Source organism: Schistocerca gregaria, chromosome 6, assembly GCF_023897955.1.
Source record: "Schistocerca gregaria isolate iqSchGreg1 chromosome 6, iqSchGreg1.2, whole genome shotgun sequence".
Lineage (NCBI taxonomy): Eukaryota > Metazoa > Arthropoda > Insecta > Orthoptera > Acrididae > Schistocerca > Schistocerca gregaria.
In genome coordinates, this window is record NC_064925.1 from 435,359,916 (window position 1) to 435,366,001 (window position 6,086).

The 6,086-nt window shown below is 47.3% G+C and overlaps 1 pseudogene; it reads left to right on the forward strand.

The window, feature by feature from the left end:
* The first annotated feature begins 641 nt into the window (after window positions 1-641).
* On the forward strand, window positions 642-759 carry LOC126279145 (5S ribosomal RNA; annotated as a pseudogene).
* Window positions 760-6,086: the final 5,327 nt, after the last annotated feature.

Genomic DNA, 6,086 nt, shown 5'->3' on the forward strand with positions numbered 1-6,086 from the left:
CTGGCAGTGTACGTGCGTGGTTCCAAGAGCACCTGGATGAGGTTACCGTACTCCCCTGGCCAGAAAACTTGGCAAACCTAATCGAGAATCTGTGGGACCACCTCGACCGGACTGTTCGCGCCGTGGATCCTCAGCCGAGAGACCTGGCGCAGCTGGTCAGGGCACCGGTTCCACGCCCTGTCGGTACCTTCCAGGTTCTCACTGACTCTCTTCCCGCACGTCTCGCAGCAGTCCGTACTGCAAAAGGCGGTCGTTCAGGCTTCTCACAGATGGTCACATTTATGTGACTGGTCGGTCTATATACATACCACGTCAAATGCTGTCGGCTTACCAATGTCGACGAAGAATCATGGCCGGCCAAAGTGGCCGACCGGTTCTAGGCGCTACAGTCTGGAACCGCGCGACCGCTACGGTCGCAGGTTCGAATCCTGCCTCGGGCATCGATGTGTGTGATGTCCTTAGGTTAGTTAGGTTTAAGTAGTTCCAAGTTCTAGGGGACTGATGACCTCAGCAGTTAAGTCCCATAGTGCTCAGAGCCATTTGAACCATTTGAAAGAATCATGTAACGACTTTACAGCAACAGCATTTTAATGCGAGCTAGAATATATCGGTAAATAAAAGCTCATCACTATTCCTTGTTGGCCAACGGCCTTGCCGCAGTGGTAACACCGGTTCCCGTCAGATTGCCGAAGTTTAGCACTGTCGGGCTGGGCTAGCAAATGGATGGGTGACCATCTGGTCTGCCGAGTGCTGTTGGCAAGCGGGGTGCACTCAGCCCTTGCGAGGCAAACTGAGGAGCTACTTGATTGAGAAGTAGCGGCTCCGGTCCCGGAAACTGACATAGGGCCGGGAGAGCGGTGTGCTGACCACATGCCCCTCCATATCCGCATCCAGTGACGCCTATGGTCTGAGGATGACACGGCGGCCGGTCTGTACCATTGGGCCTTCATGGCCTGTTCGAGAGGAGTTACTATTCGTTGTTATACCTCTATTATTTCTCGCCACGAATATAAAATTACGATTTTTCTTTTCCTTCTCGAGTGGGACAACTAACGACCACGCGCAAATTTCAATTCCTTATTCTCTCTTCTATTCTTTTCTTCATTACTCTTTCATCTGTTCACTATATTTTTTCTTCCTGTGTTCGACCACTTCACAGCACTTTTTTCTTTTTACTCCTTTATCTTACATTCCTTCCAAATTCAACACTTTTTCTCTAAACACTTCTGTATCATTTTTGTTAGTTTTGATATTGTTTTTTCTACATCATTTTTTACTGCATTGATCCAACAGAAATCCCCACAGGTAACGCCTCGACGTGCAACCTGAATGGAGCCACAAGCCAACTTTGAAAGTTCAGCTCAACGTATGTTTCCACGTATCAGCCGCAATGTTCAAACAAGAAAGTCCATCTGAATGTACCCAGTTGCATGCGTTTGCAATTACACCGAGATCCAGCAATCATCCATGTACAAGACAGTTGGTTACTGAGCTGTAGTCGATTTACTTTAAGTTTTAGAATCACCTTACGTTGTGCTTTCATTACATTACTGTATTCAATTTGCTTACTTACTCCCTTACTTTAATTAATCACAAGCACAAGAATATTACTCAGCGTAAAGAGAAAACATATAAACAGAAACACAGTATTAATGAGAAAAGGACCATAGAAATAAACTGTCAGACTCGGCAATGTAAGGTACTTAAACAGATCATACACAAGATGAGAACTTTGAATTAAAAAATTTGCTACATAAAAATTTGTAGAAGTAATTAGAAATGGAAACTTATGACATTAAACCACTATAACAGTGCATTCAGTAAATAATTCTAGTTGCTCAAGCAACCAGCTACAGGCCCTCCTGAATAAACGCCAAGACCTGCAGCCCGAGGTCAGCTTTACACAATGGTTTACAACAGTAAGGACACGAATTTCTAATATATACATAAAATAAAACAATTACCGTACAAGAAATATTTCAACAAAGCACTGAGTTAGCATAAAAGGCCACTTGAAAGAAAACCCACCCGCATCGGGACTATAAGTGACCCACAAATGAATAATTAATTTACGTGATGAAACACATAGCGCACAAACGTAGTGAGATTAGCACGAACACTAAAAAAAAATATCTCTAAAACAAATGAAATTTTAAAGCAAGCCGGCGAGTACACCAACGGCTCAGATCTAAAATAATATTTGTAACATCTTCATTAACTACACTCCTGGAAATGGAAAAAAGAACACATTGACACCGCTGTGTCAGACCCACCATATTTGCTCCGGACACTGCGAGAGGGCTGTACAAGCAATGATCACACGCACGGCACAGCGGACACACCAGGAACCCCGGTGTTGGCCGTCGAATGGCGATAGGTGCGCAGCATTTGTGCACCGCCGCCGTCAGTGTCAGCCAGTTTGCCGTGGCATACGGAGCTCCATCGCAGTCTTTAACACTGGTACCATGCCGCGACAGCGTGGACGTGAACCGTATGTGCAGTTGACGGACATTGAGCGAGGTCTTATAGTGGGCATGCGGGAGGCCGGGTGGACGTACCGACGAATTGCTCAACACGTGGGGCGTGAGGTCTCCACAGTACATCGATGTTGTCGCCAGTGGTCGGCGGAAGGTGCACGTGCCCGTCGACCTGGGACCGGACCGCAGCGACGCCAAGACCGTAGGATCCTACGCAGTGCCGTAAGGGTCCGCACCGCCACTTCCCAGCAAATTAGGGACACTGTTGCTCCTGGGGTATCGGCGAGGACCATTCGCAACCGTCTCCATGAAGCTGGGCAACGGTCCCGCACACCGTTAAGCCGTCTTCTGCTCACGCCCCAACATCGTGCAGCCCGCCTCCAGTGGTGTCGCGACAGGCGTGAATGGAGGGACGAATGGAGACGTGTCGTCTTCAGCGATGAGAGTCGCTTCTGTCTTGGTGCCAATGATGGTCGTATGCGTGTTTGGCGCCGTTCAGGTGAGCGCCACAATCAGGACTGCTTACGACCGAGGCACACAGGGCCAACACCCGGCATCATGGTGTGGGGAGCGATCTCCTACACTGGCCGTACACCTCTGGTGATCGTCGAGGGGACACTGAATAGTGCACGGTACATCCAAACCGTCATCGAACCCATCGTTTTACCATTCCTAGACCGGCAAGGGAACTTGCTCTTCCAACAGGACAATGCACGTCCGCATGTATCCCGTGCCACCCAACGTGCTCTAGAAGGTGTAAGTCAACTACCCTGGCCAGCAAGATCTCCGGATCTGTCCCCCATTGAGCATGTTTGGGACTGGGTGAAGCGTCGTCTCACGCGGTCTGCACGTCCAGCACGAACGCTGGTCCAACTGAGGCTCCAGGTGGAAATGGCATGGCAAGCCGTTCCACAGGACTACATCCAGCATCTCTACGATCGTCTCCATGGGAGAATAGCAGCCTGCATTGCTGCGAAAGGTGGATATACACTGTACTAGTGCCGACATTGTGCATGCTCTGTTGCCTGTGTCTATGTGCCTGTGGTTCTGTCAGTGTGATCATGTGATGTATCTGACCCCAGGAATGTGTCAATAAAGTTTCCCCTTCCTGGGACAATGAATTCACGGTGTTCTTATTTCAATTTCCAGGAGTGTATTATCCGCTGTGTTAAGAAAGGAAGTAAGGTTAGGGTTCAACGTCCACTCGACACCGAGGTAATTAGAGACGGAAAACAAGCTCGAATTAGGGCAGTGTGGGGAAGTAAACCGACCAATCCCTCTCAAAGGAACCATTCCAACATTTTCGTGGAGCGATATAGGAAAATCACTAAAAAAACGAAATCTGGATGGCCGGACGTGGATTTCAACCGTCATATTCTGGAATGAGAGTTCAGTATGCTAACCACTGTGCCACCTCGCTCGGTGCCGTTCTGTTTTCAATCTACCGGCAGCCACAGTTGGGAATTAAATGAGCGAGAATACACTTTAAATCAATAACAAACAAATCTGAATGAGGCTTGTGACTGCTACTTTACAATTTCAAACGAACAACAATTTTTTTCCAAACCAATGTCGCTGTACAAGCAGAAGAACAAAGTGCCCTAACATTACCGAAAGCAGGTTGCTAACAGCTCATTGCAAGTTCAGCGAAACACTGACGACGTTAAGGGAAAGCACCACTTCCAAGCACTCATCTCACGGCGAAGTCAGGATATCATTTACATGTAAGCTGGTGGGTACTCACTGTTTTCAAAATGCTGCGATGTAGAGCATCCACAAATAGGATCCATGAGCCAATTATCCGTCCACTGCGAGTGTTCGACAACCATGAAGGCAGATTTAGCAGACGCTTTCATGTAGCCAAACTGACTCCACAAAACTTCAAACACTCCTTTTACGCCGGCCGCGGTGGTCTAGCGGTTCTAGGCGCTCAGTCCGGAATCGCGCGACCGCTACGGTCGCAGGTTCGAATCCTGCCTCGGGCATGGATGTGTGTGATGTCCTTAGGTTAGTTAGGTTTAAGTAGTTCTAAGTTCTAGGGGACTGATGACCACAGCAGTTGAGTCCCATAGTGCTCAGAGCCATTTGAACCATTTTTGAACTCCTTTTACTTGAACCGTGAACACCACGGCCAAATTGGTCACTCCAGTTAAAGTTCCCGGTGGCAAAGGGTACGCAGCACACCCAACCTCAGTAAGGTCTCACCCCACAACGGGCCAGGAGCATTCAAAACTGGCCAATACTTCAGCCAAGACGCAAGGACGAGCGGTCTAGGGCGTCTTGTCACGGTTCACGCGGCGGCCCCCCGTCAGAGGTTCGAGTCCTCCCTCGGGCCTGGGTGTATGTGTTGTCCTTAGCGTAAGTTAGTTTAAGTTAGATTAAGTAGTGCGTAAGCCTAGGGACCGATGACCTCAGCAGTTTGGTCCCATAGGAACTTACCACAAAGTTCCAAATTTTCCGACCGCGCCGACTGAAAAATATGAGACAGTACAGGTAGAGTAAAGGCACTCCGTCGAACTTGATAAACCCAAAAAACTGCCACCTTTCAGCTACTTATACCACAAATATCTGAAGGTCTTTTTGGTTAATCTACTGTCCTCCATTCGGTATAAATGTCCAAAGAATACCAGTCATTTCATTCTCATTACGCCTGATATAATTCCTATGTTTCGATAAGTCTCATCAATACTATGCAATGTCCAACCTCCCGTAGCTTTTCGTGGGGCTGATATTGTGCTAATTACGCTTTTCTAGTACTTCTAAATAATGTTAATTACAGTTTACTGTTAGACATTCACTTGCAAATAGACGTTCTGGTTTCTATACTGCGTTGGAGTGCCTTATTTGCATTCCCTGGCCGGCATAGGTGGACGAGCGGTTCTAGGCACTACAGTCTGGAACCTCGCGACCGCTACTGTCGCAGGTTGGAATCCTGCCTCGGGCATCGACGTGTGTGATGTCCTTAGGTTAGTTAGGTTTACGTAGTCCTAAGTTCTAGGGGACTGATGACCTCAGTAGTTAAGTCCCATAGTGCACAGAGCCATTTGAACCATTTTGCATTCCCAGACAGCCAGTGTTCCTGTGCTCGCACTTCTCATCTTTGTATCTTTTTTTACAGCAATTTTTTCCAAACCATTTTCTCGGATTACCTTCCCAAGATACTTAAATTTTTTGAACCTTCACAATTTGGCCAATATCTGTTTTCAGAAATTTTGGTGTGTTCTTAATGTTTCTAAAAAAACTGTTGTTTTTTTTTTTTTTTACGGAAACTATGAAGTCGTTCCTACTGGCTATTTCTTCTAAAACATTAATTTGTGCTACAGCAGATGTCTCTTATTGATGAAACAATTATTGTTGGTGTAAGTAGGCTGTTTAGGTTTTCTTATTGGTAACGCCACGTAGCGCTCTGTATGAAAATCACTGGCTGTGCTGTGTGCAGTCTGTGGCTGGGTGGCATCGTTGTAATACTCGCCATTGTAGCGTTGGGCAGCTGGATGTTAACAGCGCGTAGCGTTGCGCAGTTGGAGGTGAGCCGCCAGCAGTGGTGGGCGTGGGGAGAGAGATGGTGGAGTTTTGAAATTTGTAAGAACTGATGTCATGAACTGATAT